This window comes from Euprymna scolopes, chromosome 19, assembly GCF_053919585.1.
Source record: "Euprymna scolopes isolate OS-2025 chromosome 19, ASM5391958v1, whole genome shotgun sequence".
Lineage (NCBI taxonomy): Eukaryota > Metazoa > Mollusca > Cephalopoda > Sepiida > Sepiolidae > Euprymna > Euprymna scolopes.
The window spans coordinates 78,452,093-78,465,495 of record NC_136500.1 but is presented as its reverse complement, the minus strand read 5'-3'; the positions used below and the strand labels follow the sequence as shown (position 1 = coordinate 78,465,495).

General features: G+C 31.6%; 1 protein-coding gene across 28 annotated transcripts in view; it reads left to right on the top strand.

Annotated features, from left to right (window-relative positions):
• LOC145239774 (rho GTPase-activating protein 39-like) overlaps positions 1-13,403 on the top strand; it is a 1,121,368-nt gene that overhangs the window by 970,435 nt on the left and 137,530 nt on the right. The window lies entirely within an intron of this gene.

Sequence of the window (13,403 nt, the reverse complement as noted above, 5' to 3'; positions counted from 1 at the left end):
TCTGGTATTAATCAGTCTCAATGTTGCTTAACTTCTGTGATCTAATGAGAACAGGTGTGTCAACATGATTATGCCATTATTTGCTTCATTATTTTCTTATTACTCAGAGGAAGACCCAATTTGTACAGAATAAAGAAATGTGTGCTGAACAAGAGACTTTGTTGGTGTGGTCGCATTGAAAGAATGAGTGCTTAAGTTAGTAGATGTAGAAAATCTTTAAAGCTTGATATATCTGTTGGTCATAACCTTTCTGTGCACCTTGACCATGAACGTTTGGTTATGCTCCTGCTTGTTTTTAAATTATGAAGGAGTCTATCGGTAAGGGTTGAGGACATGCATTGCATGGAGAGAAATAATGAGAATGATATGATGGATGTGTAATAGATCTGATGACCTCAGAAAAAAATTAAATCTAGATGGTATAGGGATATAGGTGCAAAATAGGAGACTTCATTGGTTTGGTCACATTCTAAGAATGGATGATTTTGAAAGTTTGGTTATACTGCTGCTGCTTGTTTTTAAATTATGAAGGATTTTTCCCCTCATTAAAAAAAACGACCTTATGTCTAACTCTGTCCTCATAAAGAAAGAAAATAGAGACATGGAAGTGCATATCGGGATGAGAGACAAAGTTTATCGATTCTATGCGTGCAGCTAAGATTGCTCCTGGGTCCACTCTGACCTGGAATGATTGTACCTGTCAAGGTTCCATATCTGGGTTCAGTAGGATCTGTCCTGGATTTGACATGAAACTTTATACAGTAGTGTGATCCTAATTTAAGAGCTGTGATCACTGACATCATAGATCTAACCAAGGTCATAATCAATCAGTTAAGAATTTATTCTGTTTGTATGTTGTTAGCATAGCTGTGATTGAAGCAGCATTGCATTTGTGCTGCCATTCAACATGTTTCTTCTAGCATATAAAGTTATCTTGCTGAATTTGCAAAGTCAGGCCCAAATAGCATTTAAGCTTGACAAATCAAACTTTGCTTTTGACTAAGCAATTCTCATTTGTTATTGTTGTACTATGTTATTTGCAATATAATAATATACTTGGTTACAATTTATTTAAAAAATTACTTGATTTAACCCAGATGACTGATAATGAAATATTTTTAAATAATCGCTTAAAATTTTTACAAAATAAGCAAAGCGTTAAAGAATATCATTCCATCCAACCATAGCCTTGAGCCCCTGGAGGGGCATAGGCTATCTACAACTTTTTTGTAGATGCTTTTGTAGCGAGTAGTTCTATGTTTTGGGTGAGAGTGCAGGCCCCACACCCAGCCTTCCCAGAAGGTACATACAATGCCTAGGCTTCCCAAATGGTTACCCATCTGGTACTGGCTATGCTCAGTTGCTTAACTTCAGTGATCTAGTGAGAACCGGTGTGTCAACGTTATTGTGCCGTACAAGAATATCATTAGATTGGTATTATTTGGATTATTGTTCTCATCTTGTGTGCGTTATTTTCATAACATTCTAGTTGATGTAACCTCTATCTTTCTTTGGATGAATCTTGTCAGACTCGATAATCTTTTTGTTGAACTTGGGGAATCTGCAATGAATTTTGAATGGAACTCTTTATTTAATTTGCAGGGATAGTATGCACTCCTTCCATCAGCGATGACAGAGTAGAAGTTAAAAGTAATTGGCAATTATGTTCTTTGTATCACTGAGGATTGAACCTTCAACCTCCAGAAGAGTATCATTTAGAATTTAATTTTTATTTAGTACTTTATTCATTGCAACAAGATTCAACTGAAAAAAGTTGGAGGTTATATTGAGAATAACACTCGAGATAAGACCATTAGTCTGAATAATTCAAATTATATAACTTATCAATTCAGAACTCAAAAATTCAGAAACGTCAAAATAGTTATCTGCCTTACAACTAAAATTTTATTTCTTTTTATGTATAGGTTTAAACACATGAAACAAATTAATAAACTGAAATGACTTCACTGCATCTTGAGCAGTACCGAGTAGTAGGTAAAGCTAGTTATATATAACGTAAAGTGCATATTGCTTCCATTAAACGATTGTGGATCTTTAAAAACGCTGAATTGTATATGAAACAGGATATACCTAACAAAAAGAAAGTCAAATTAATGAACTTTTTTTTCAAATTGGAGAGAGTTAATTATAATAGTTAACTGTTATTTTATTAATTGAGATTAATTGCTGTAATTATAATTATCTCTGATTAAACACTACTTACTCTTGTTATCAGCAACTGTAAAATTGTGGTTATTATTAATAGCTTGAAATAAGCAAAATTAAGCCAAGTTTTTCTTTTACAATGGAGTCACCACTTATCGAGGTCCGAAGGCCACTTGAGGATAAGGATTGATTAGTATATGGTGGTCACTTAGACAAGAGTGGCTAGTGATGGAAATGAGGTAGAATTTGATTATTAAAGGAGCCAACTCAATAAGAACTTGTTTACGTTGGATTTGAAGGCGACCATACTGTAGTCAGTTGGAAAGCAGGCTAGCGGAACAGAGTTCCACAAGCAGGCATTTCTAGGAAAGAAACTTTGTTCATGGAATTTGCATTTAGATTTGGGCACAGATAGAGAGTGGAGGAAATTGTTGATAGTGGTTATATAGCTAGACGGGTGTTTTTTTTTTGTTTTGTTTTTTTGTGAAAGTTTGGTGGGGGGGGGCATAGATTGAATCTCAGACAAGCACTTGCCATGGAAATAATGATAGAGACAAGCTCACAACGTCTCTTCTGTGAAAAAGTTTGCAGACTATTATTTACAAACTTCTTATTTAAATGTACGTTTTATGTTTGCCTCATTAATTTGTAATACATGCTTTTTTGTTGTAAGGTATCTCCTCGGCAATGGCTTAATTAAGTGTTTGGGGCTTTTTAACATTCATACACATTCAGCTAGAGAATCCAGTTTGAGATGATCAATCGCGCTCACATCTTGTCATCTGTGCCTGATCATTCCCAAAACTGTTACGGTTAGAATGTATTCTTAACTCAGATTTTTAATCAGCATGAAAAAGATTCTGTAAAACTTGGAATGAAAAGTATTTTTATACGAATTATATGATGGATGTGTAATGTGAGTCGCAAAGTTAGAGGAAGATTTGTCACAGAACAGAAAACTTTGTTAGGATGGTCACATTGAAAGAATGGATGAGTGTTCTCGAGTTAGTGGATGTAGAACAGTTGAGGTAGCAGGGTCAGTTGACAGGGAGAAGGCCTAGGAAAACATTTGAGGAAGTGATAAGGATGGATTTGAGAGAAAGAGGAATGAATGAATACCTGACCAGAGATTGGAAGTTAATTTCCAAAAAGCCGTCCAACACGTGCCAGCATAGGCATCCAGCCTATAAAAATCGTGCCTAACTAAGGAAATGGTTCCCAAATAAAATCGTATTTTATTTTAGGTTATGTAATCTAAAAACATGACCAGAGATAGGTTAGTTTGTAAGTCAATTTCTAGAAACCGCCCAACACATGCCAGTATATAAAACAGATGTTGAACTGAAGAGATGATGATGATGATGATGATGATGCAGCAGCAATATTACATGAAAACAACTCTACAAAAATCTTGGAAATATCACGTAGATGTGGTTTTGTTCCCCAACCGGCGTTTTAGGCATATTAGTTTTCAAAAACTGATCTTCTAAATCGGTTTTATGGAAGGTTTTGAAGCCAATGAGTGAAGATTGTTTTCATTGTATCAAATTCTCTTTAGAATTTTATGTTAACCATTACGTAAGTATTTGCTCAGCAAAAGAAACGGTCTAATATTATAATTGTTTCTTTGTTGACTTATAGCGCTTTAGTCTGATTAGATGACTTGTGAGAGTGTGGAATCGGGTGATCATAGTATTGCTAATATCACACCATTGTTATGCGCACTTTCATATGTACGAAGTGCCTTCAATAAGTTTCCAGATATTTTTTGTATGCGCACTTTAATTCATAGTACACACATGAAAATCTAGTCCCCCTTCGAAGTAATCTCCTCCGGCTGCAATGCACTGGTTGTACGATTCCAGCAATTTCTGGAAGGTCTCATGGAAGTCCTCTTGTGTGAGCGTGTTAATGACCCTCGTCACAGCCTCTTTTATCTCCTCAATTGTTTCATAACGACATCCTGTAACTTTTTCCTTGAGCATAGGATATAACCAAAGCAAGGTCTGGACTATAGGGAGGATGTAGTTGTGGACTGGTGCATTCGTGCAAATCTTCCACATCTTCAGACCTTAAACTATATCCAGTGGTGAAGCCCCAGCTTGCGGGCTTTGGGGAGTGTGGAGCCACTCTTTAATTGCCATTGCTTCCAGGTCAACTCTGACCCGGATTAGGGTCCCAACTATGGGTTAAATAGAAACCGACTTGAAAACAACAAATATATTAAAAAATTTTTCTTCAAAATCTTTGGATTCGACATTAAATAACTTGAAAAGGGTTGATATGCCGTAAAACAAAAACAACCAACCAACCAATCCACATCTTCAATTCCTCACAAATAATTGTGTGTACAGTTCCAACACTGACATCAAACTGCGCACTTATTGTTTCTATAGACACACGACGATCTTTATGTAATTCCTTATTTGGCCAATCAACTTTGGTGTTCTGACTTCCTTACTCCTCTCACACCTCTCATCATCCTTGACACTCCCTGCTTTCCTTGAATCTTTTATGCCACTCAAAAACTGATGCTCAATTTATGCACGATGGTTTAAAAGCAGTCTGAACCATTCCATACATTTGTGGCATTTTTTCCAAGTTTAAAACAGAATTTTATTGCATATCGTTCTTCTAAAGTCTCCTCACATCCAGATTGCATTTTTGAGATTCACCAGCTGTGACAATCAGGCTTTAGTAGAGTGTATTCCAATTCCTGCTGTAGCTGTTCATTTGAAACTGAAATCATAAAAATTGGTTAGTCATCTCATAAGATGTATAGCAATAACATACTGAATTTTTAAGAGTCTATGACAATTTTAATGCCTGTACAAAAAAGTCTGGAAACTTATTGAAGGCACCTCGTGTGTGTGTGTGTGTATATATATATATATATATATATATATATATATATATATATATATATATATATATGTCTTAGAAGTTTCTTTAAAACTATTAAGAAAAAAAAAAGTCCTCCATTGGAAAATTATTTTGTCAATAAGTCAATAATTTAATATGTATATAATTATTCCAGGTTAATATTTTCCTGAAGTGAAGCAATCAATGAAGTTTTAATGAGGTTCATACAAGCATGCTCAATACCGAAGTAGGGCAAGAAATACTTTTTATTTGTTTTTATTTGTCGCTACACATTCATAAACATGTTTTGATCAGCCAGTTACAAGTAAGTAGAGACCCCTTCAAGTGATATTGCTTATACAAACGTGAAGTCTGTAATGGATTACGGACTTTACTTTTGTATATGCAATATCGCCTGGAGGGGTCTCTAGTTTCTTGTAACATGTAGCATGTTTCGGAACATGCTACATGTTACAAGAAACTAGAGACAAGAAGCTAATCGAAACATGCTCATGAATGTGTTGCAACATATGTAAAAAAAAAAAAAAAGTATATATTTATTAGAAATTATAATTTTGGGTGTTTGGATTTTCATAATGAAAACTTAACCACTCAAAATTGTATAATTTCTCAAATCTATATGAATAAAACAGTAGATGGATGTGTGTGTCTGTGTGGAAATATTTAATCGATAAACTCTTAAACTACAAGTCACATAACACTGAAATTAACAGGACTTAGTCATCATACACCAAAGATGGTTTATAAAGAGTAAAATCTATTTGGATGGAGAATAATGCATATAGAAATATGTCAGCAAGTTGAAATGCAAAATGTTCATTTCAACTTGTCGACCTATTTCTATATGATTTTGCGCATGTGCAAATTCATTCATAGCTTGAAGTGGTTTAATTTTAAATCTTTCTTATCTATCTGTCAATAGCTCAAATGGTAGGGAATGTAGCTGGAGTGCTAAATGTTTTGGTTTCGATTCTAGCTGATAGCACACGTCGTTCATATATAATAGATATAATAGATGTCACGATATTGTAGAATTAAAGTCACAGTATTTTATTCAAAACAAGGAATACGAGAAAAAGTGAGAAAATTTTTCTCGCTTTTTCTTTTTTAATAAAATATTGTGAATTCTACAATATTGTGACATCTATTATTTATACTAGGCTCTATCACTGATATTGAGCTTTTCTAAATCTGGAGAAGGTTGTTATTCTATGAATATATTTCTCTAGAATTCATCTCTTCTGAATTTAAAAAGTTTTTTTTTATAAATCTTTCCTTTGATTACGAAATTTTCTCCTATTATATAATATTCAATATAGAATTGGCTCTGTAATAATAAATATGAAATCTGCATGAATTAAAATACATTTAAGTATTTTAAGCCCCCCGCCCTCCTCCTAAAAATAAACAATTAATCCTGTTTCTTTAATTGAACATTGTGTCTAAATCCCACCATATGAGATTATACTAGATGTCTCTATCCAGCGTTTCCTGGAAGTCTTTTGCACTAATACTTTTGAAGTAGAATTTATTTGTCTTAATTTGACTTATACTCCATGATATTATCGTACCCCATTCGATAAAACGTAAATGCATTTATCCAAGTTCACTGGGTAATGTAGTTTTAGAATATCTGTCTCCAAAACCTTAAGAAGAGCCATAAATTTGGAAATGAAACTAGCTGTAAATTCACTTTCTCTAAAACTTTGGGTAAGCTATGAATCCATTACTCCCTCTCAAATATTGAAATAGCAAGTATCCTTGAAAGAAAACCATATACCAGACCTCCTCAATTTAACCCTGTATTGCTTCTGGTTATCTTGGATTTCTCCTTGTCAAACGACTGTCTGAGAAGGAAAAAGTGCAGTTGGAGATTTCATTACTCTTGCTTCACTATAAACTACTTATCATGCCGGCACTCTTTTAGAGAGTACCTATTATATCCCAATACAAAAGGAGACCAAGCGCTAGGATAATATGTCCTTTTTGTAAAGTCAACAATGCGTATTTTAATTGATTAAAGTTTTATTTTTTATGTGTTTGTTTTTTGTCTTTTTTTTTTTTGTATTAAACATTTCCTCTTGCAATTTTTTCAATTAATAGAGATATTGTTATTGTATTTCGCTTCTTTTGTATTCGTTTAAGTATTTTTTGTTATTGTTTTTTTTCTTTGCTTTTTCTATTTATTTTATTTTGTTTTTCCATTTCTTTATTCTTTTCTTTTTAATATCTTTACATTTTTCTTTGCTTTTTTCAATTTTTTCTCTTTTTACTTTTTGTTTCTTTTATCTTTTCTCGTTCTTTTTTCTCTTTAGTTTTGTTTTTCATTTTGTTTTTTCTTTATTTTTCTATTTTTTCTTTTACATCTTCCTATTTTTTTACATTTTACTTGTTTCTTTTGTCGTTTTGCTTTTCTCCCTTTTTCTTTTTTTCATTTTCTTTTTTCATTTTATTCTTTCTTTTCCATTTTCTTTTTCATTTTATTCTTTTCCATTTTCTTTCTTTTCCATTTTATTCTTTCTTTTCCATTTTATTCTTTCTTTTCCATTTTATTCTTTCTTTTTCATTTTATTCTATCTTTTTCATTTTATTCTTTCTTTTTCATTTTATTCTATCTTTTTCATTTTATTCTTTCTTTTTCATTTTATTCTTTCTTTTTCATTTTATTCTATCTTTTTCATTTTATTCTATCTTTTTCATTTTATTCTTTCTTTTTCATTTTATTCTTTCTTTTTCATTTTCTTTTTCCCTTTTTTTTTGTTTTGAAATTTCAATTTGAATTTAATGTTAAGATCTATTTCACATTCTAACAAGATCGTTTTAACTTTTTAAAAAGATTTTTTTATGAAATAATCAAGATAACATTAGTCACTTGAGATTCCTTCCTTTTGTCACATATAGCGTTTTCTTTTATATATATATATATATATATATATATATATATATATATATATATATATATATATATATATATTCAAATACAAAGTATGTACAATAATAATAAAAACAGTGTGGGGGCAAAAACAAGATGCCATCAAATGAACTCTATTATTCCTTTCAATAATGGGTACCATTCCCTTTTCCCCACCCTGGACATTTTTCTTTAACTCTTTCAACATTCTTTTTATGGTTCAAGTATTTTCCTTCAATATAACCTCATAATGTAGTAGAAAATCTGGTTTTAAACATCAATTCGTATCAGACAAAGGACATTTGCTAATTATAGACTATTCACCTGCTTAGAAGCTAGACTGGTATAAGATTTTAAGGTATAAGAGAGGAAGACTGCCAGGTGTAAAATATGTTAGAAAGGCTATTCTATCTTTTATTTATATATATATATATATATATATATATATATATATACATACACACACATAAATTTTTATATTTTTTTTACTGTTTCATGCTTATTACACACTTAGTGTAGGAAATGATAATTACTGCCAGTTGAAGGATTCAAACCCAGTAATAAAGTCACCTTTGACTCTGTATCGTGGTATTCTACCCTCCGGCTAGTAAGAATGGAAAAGAAATAGAATTAACTTTTATATATAATCTCAAGGCAAGCGAATACATATCGAAAGTTAGTCAGATAGCTTGTGCTATGTTGATTAATCGGACTATTATTGTCATTCTGGATGTTATTAACGTTTCGGTCGCTGCAACCTACGACCTTCTTCGAGTGTTGAAAACATGCTTCTTTTTGTCTACTAAGAAAAAGAGGGTTGGCTCTGCATTAGAAGAATTTGAACCTTTGGTTTGAGGGTGGGTCCGTAGATCATAAAGAAGGTTCAATCTTCAGGGGTCACTAAGATATTTTTTTAAAGGCTTTCCTATGACTCAATTTTTGGAGATATCTATAATAATTGTTAATATTAGTGAAAAACTGTTTTATGAAACAGGGGATCGCTACCCATGCATATTTTTTTTTTTTTTAAACAATGCAAAGGGGGGGGCACTCCAAGGAACCCACAGTTTAAATTCTTGTAATGCAGAGCCAACCCTCTATTCCTTAGAGAAAAAGAAGAATGTTTTCAACACTTTAAGAAGGTCGCAGGTTGCAGCGACCGAAACGTTGTGCTAATAACACCCAAAATGAGAATAATAGTCTGATTAATCAACATAATACAAGCATTCACATCTCATTTCAAAAATTCAGAATTGCATTAGTCAAGTAGTGTTCAACAGAAGATGTTGCAATATTGCATAACACTAAGGTTGACAGCTTGTTATAACTCTCTTAAAGAGACCCAATCTTAGTTGAAAAGGTCTTATAATAATATTTTTATGAATAAATATTAATTATTTTTACCTACAGGTACTAGTGTTTCATGTTTGCACAATCATAAATTAAAAAAGTTCAAATGCATTGAACTAAAAAAAAAACAAACAAAAAAAAACACTACATTTTCAAAAGTACTCAGTACATATGTAGAGCTTTTATAAGTAAAATTATATAAACATTATAAAAAGCCTTTTTTGATGTTTATATAATTTATATAGTTTGATATGTTTAGATATTTATATAGTTCTATGTACAAGATTAACTTTTGCACTGATTAAGCGATCATTATGAATTTTGAAACAGAACTGCTAGGCGTAAGAATGGATAATGTGGGCTATATTAGCTTAATTTAGTTTTATGCAAAAAGGGGAGAAGAGAGTGTGATGCATTTCATGAAAATTTAGATACCTTCAATTTTTGTAAAATTTTAACTAGAGGTGTTAAAGATCAATAAATATTTTCCAGTTTCGGTTTCTTCAGAGTAATTTAAAGAGTTTTTAAGGGGCTTAATATGGACACAATTTTTAATTTGAAAATGTAATTTCTTTAAGATTTTTTTTTTACATAGGCATCACCACTTATCAAGGCCCAGATGCCACTCGAGGATGAGGGTTAAAGAGTGTACAATAGTCAATTGGACAATATAGTAATTGTTAGTAATGGAAATTCAGTAAATTTGTTAACTTAAGTGGAACGACTCATCAAGAACTTCTTTACGTTGGACTTGAAGACAATCAGATTGTAGTCAGCTGGAAAGCAAGCAAACGACAGACAGTTCTACAGGCGTGCAGTTCTAAAAAGCAAGCTTTGTTCAAGTAATCTATGTTTAGGTTTAGGCGCAGATAAAGAGTAGGGGGGATTATTGATAGTGTTTTCAGCTAGACGAATGTTTCTTGGGAAAGTTTGGTGAGGCGGGGGGCATAGATTGGAGCTCAGTCGAGCACTTGCCATGAAAATAACGATAAAGCAAAGACAAACTCGCAACATCTCTTCTGTTACATTAAATTTGATCCATCGTCATTGGACATCAATTAAACAAGATTCCTTGCATTCCAATTTCTTCTTAAGCTTAAGTTTTAAATTTTAAACAATGTTAAGAATCAAAATTATGTTATGCATTTTGAGTGAAATTAGAATAAGGATACTAGGCATAGTTTTTGTTGATCCGTTCCCATAAATGATCAATTCTACCCAATTTACATTAACGATTACTACACTACCACCTTACATTCATTAACCCTTATCCTTGAATAGCCCTCAGGCCTTTACAAGTGGTAACTAGCCAGTAAAAAAACTAAAAAAAGGAGTTTAGTCACATTGTTATTTTTAATCTTCGTAACAAGACATAAAAGTGGTGCAAAATTGTTCTGTTCAGAGAATTGATTTTTTTTTTTTTAAGTTGGAACGAGTGATTTTCTTGTATCTTCATAATTTTCAGTGAATAATAATAAGTAAAAACAGCTTATTATTCATATTGAATGTTATCGTGACTATCTGCTCATTCTAATTTGAAACCGAAGTTTGCTCTTATTAACAACCAATTAAATATTGTGCTTGTCTTTCAATATCTAATCTGATCTTGATTTACTTTCAATAACACAACTAATTGGTAATGCTAGTTGGGGTATTTATTTCCTTGCAATGGTGTAAACAGGAATGGACTATTTCCTTGAATATTTAACAATGATCAAATTTCAGTCTTTTGTAAAAATTAAAAAAAAAATTTTTTTAATCTTTTAATTATACATTAAAAAAACTAAATCATAGTGATTTCAATTATCTTCATGAAATGGGTCGAGAGATACGTTTAACTTTTTCCAACTTTAAAAAAAAAATTTTTTTTAGGGTAAAATTAATAGGGAACAGTTTTTTTTTTTTAAAGGGAGTCATCACTTATCAAGGCATGACAGCCACTCAAGGATAAGGGTTAATGCATGTAAAGTGGTCAATCAGACAACAGTGTAATGATCAGTAGTTATGGAAAATGGGTAGAAATTGATTATTTAAGAGGACGATTTAATAAGAATTTTTTTACATTGGATTTGAAAGCTACCATGTCAGTTGGACAACAGGCCCATAATCTAAAGTTTCACAAGCGGGCAGTGCTAGAAAAGAAACTTTGTTTATGGAATTTGTATTTAGATTTAGAAGATTGGTGGGAAATTGTTGCCAGTGGTTGTACCTATTTACTATGCCTCCCCACGGGACAGAGTTAGACACCAGGGTCGTTTTTTAACGTGGAGAAAAGGTACAAAAATAAAAATTGTCTCAGTCGTGAAGGATTTCTCCTCCACCGAAAGAGAACAAGAAAATGAAGTGCAGCATCTGAAGAACAGATACTACACTTTGATCTTGACCAAATGGCCAAGAATAGCCCTTTTTGTTGCCAGTGGTTGTAGCTAGATGAATGTTATGTTGCAAATAATTTATAGTAGCTGATCAGTTAAATGCAAAAGAAAAAATGTTCTTTTTGTTATTAAGTAGTAAAACTTGGAGTTATCTCCCTTTTTTGTTTATTTATATATCGATCATCTTTCCTTTCCCAGTCGATCTGCTTTTATCTGCATTTCGTGTAGATGATTAAATATACAAAAACTTATGTTTTCATTTTTTTTTTGTTATTTCTTTATTATTTTAATAAAACTTAATTTTCAGTTAATAAAAAATAAATTCACAAAAAAGAAATATGTAAAAAAAATTCACAAAAAAAAATAAATAAATAAATAAATAAAAATTCACAAAAAAAAAAATAAATAAATGATATTAAATATTTAAATATTAAGGTTAAAGAAGATTTTAAAACAAAATAGAATTAATTCCAGGCCCTTTCCAATCTTTGTGAAACTACTCACGTTTACAATGAATTCCGTATGCATGTTTTAAGTTAAGTTGGACACCTATTTGAAGAAGGAAATTTTTTCCGAAATATCATACGATATGGATTTCTGTCTGATGTTGCTGATGCAAGTATAAGAAAAAAAATTACACATATATTGTATTAATAAAAGGTTAAACATAACTTATTCCACTGTTATACGTTTTAATTTTCTTTACTTCGTGTTTATCTGTTACACTTCTGCCTTCTATAAATTACCTTAAAAAATAAATTATTTAAGATCAATGAAACTCTGCTGAAATACATTTCAGTGTAAAAAAAAAACAAAAAAAAAAAACATTAGATCATTACCAAAAATTGCACTTTGGTCAACAGGATTTTTTTATGGCTAAATGCCAAATTCATCCTTTCTTTTTTTTTTTTTTTTTTTTTTTCCCCCTCTCCTCATTCAGGAAATAAGTCGGCCAACAAAACAAACTTCACAAGAAAAGGACAAATATTTATGTTTGGGCATTAACTTTTTTTTTATGCACCTCGCATTACAAAAAATAGCAAAATAAATAAATAGATTGTGTTTCATTCAGTTACATGCAAACACTTTTTCATTATGAAAAGAAAAAGCAACTGTAAAAATATGTCATTGTTCAAAAATTTGCTTCATACCACTTAACACATTATGCGCTGAGAAAGGCCTCATTGACCGATACGTGCGCTTATATCAAACATTAAAGAAGATTTAACAATTGGAATATTTTCTTTCTAATAATACAGACACAAACACCGATTTTCCAACAATTGATGGCCTAGCACCACTTTTAATCCCGACAAAACAACAAGAAGGAACTTATTTTGTGGAAATTTTCCAGTATCTATTTTGATAGTGACCAATATATGCAGTGTAGTTAAGCCACATTGAAACTGGTGCATACTAGATGGGTGACCATTTGGGAATACCAGGTGCTGTATGTAGGAAGACTTTGACACCTCCTTGCAAGAACTGCGATAACCTAATGTCGTAATCTCCCCTGACTGAGATATACATGCAACTGGGGATTATTTGTGAATTGAATATTCCCATTGGACTTCTCTCTTTGGAGGAAACTGGTTCAACCTGCCTAAGGTGAATTCCATAAAAAAAACAAAAACAAGTATATATAATTGTTTTTCAGTTATGTATTTCAGTAAATAAATAGACGTTTTTTGTCTATTAATTCTATTTTCGATCCTTTC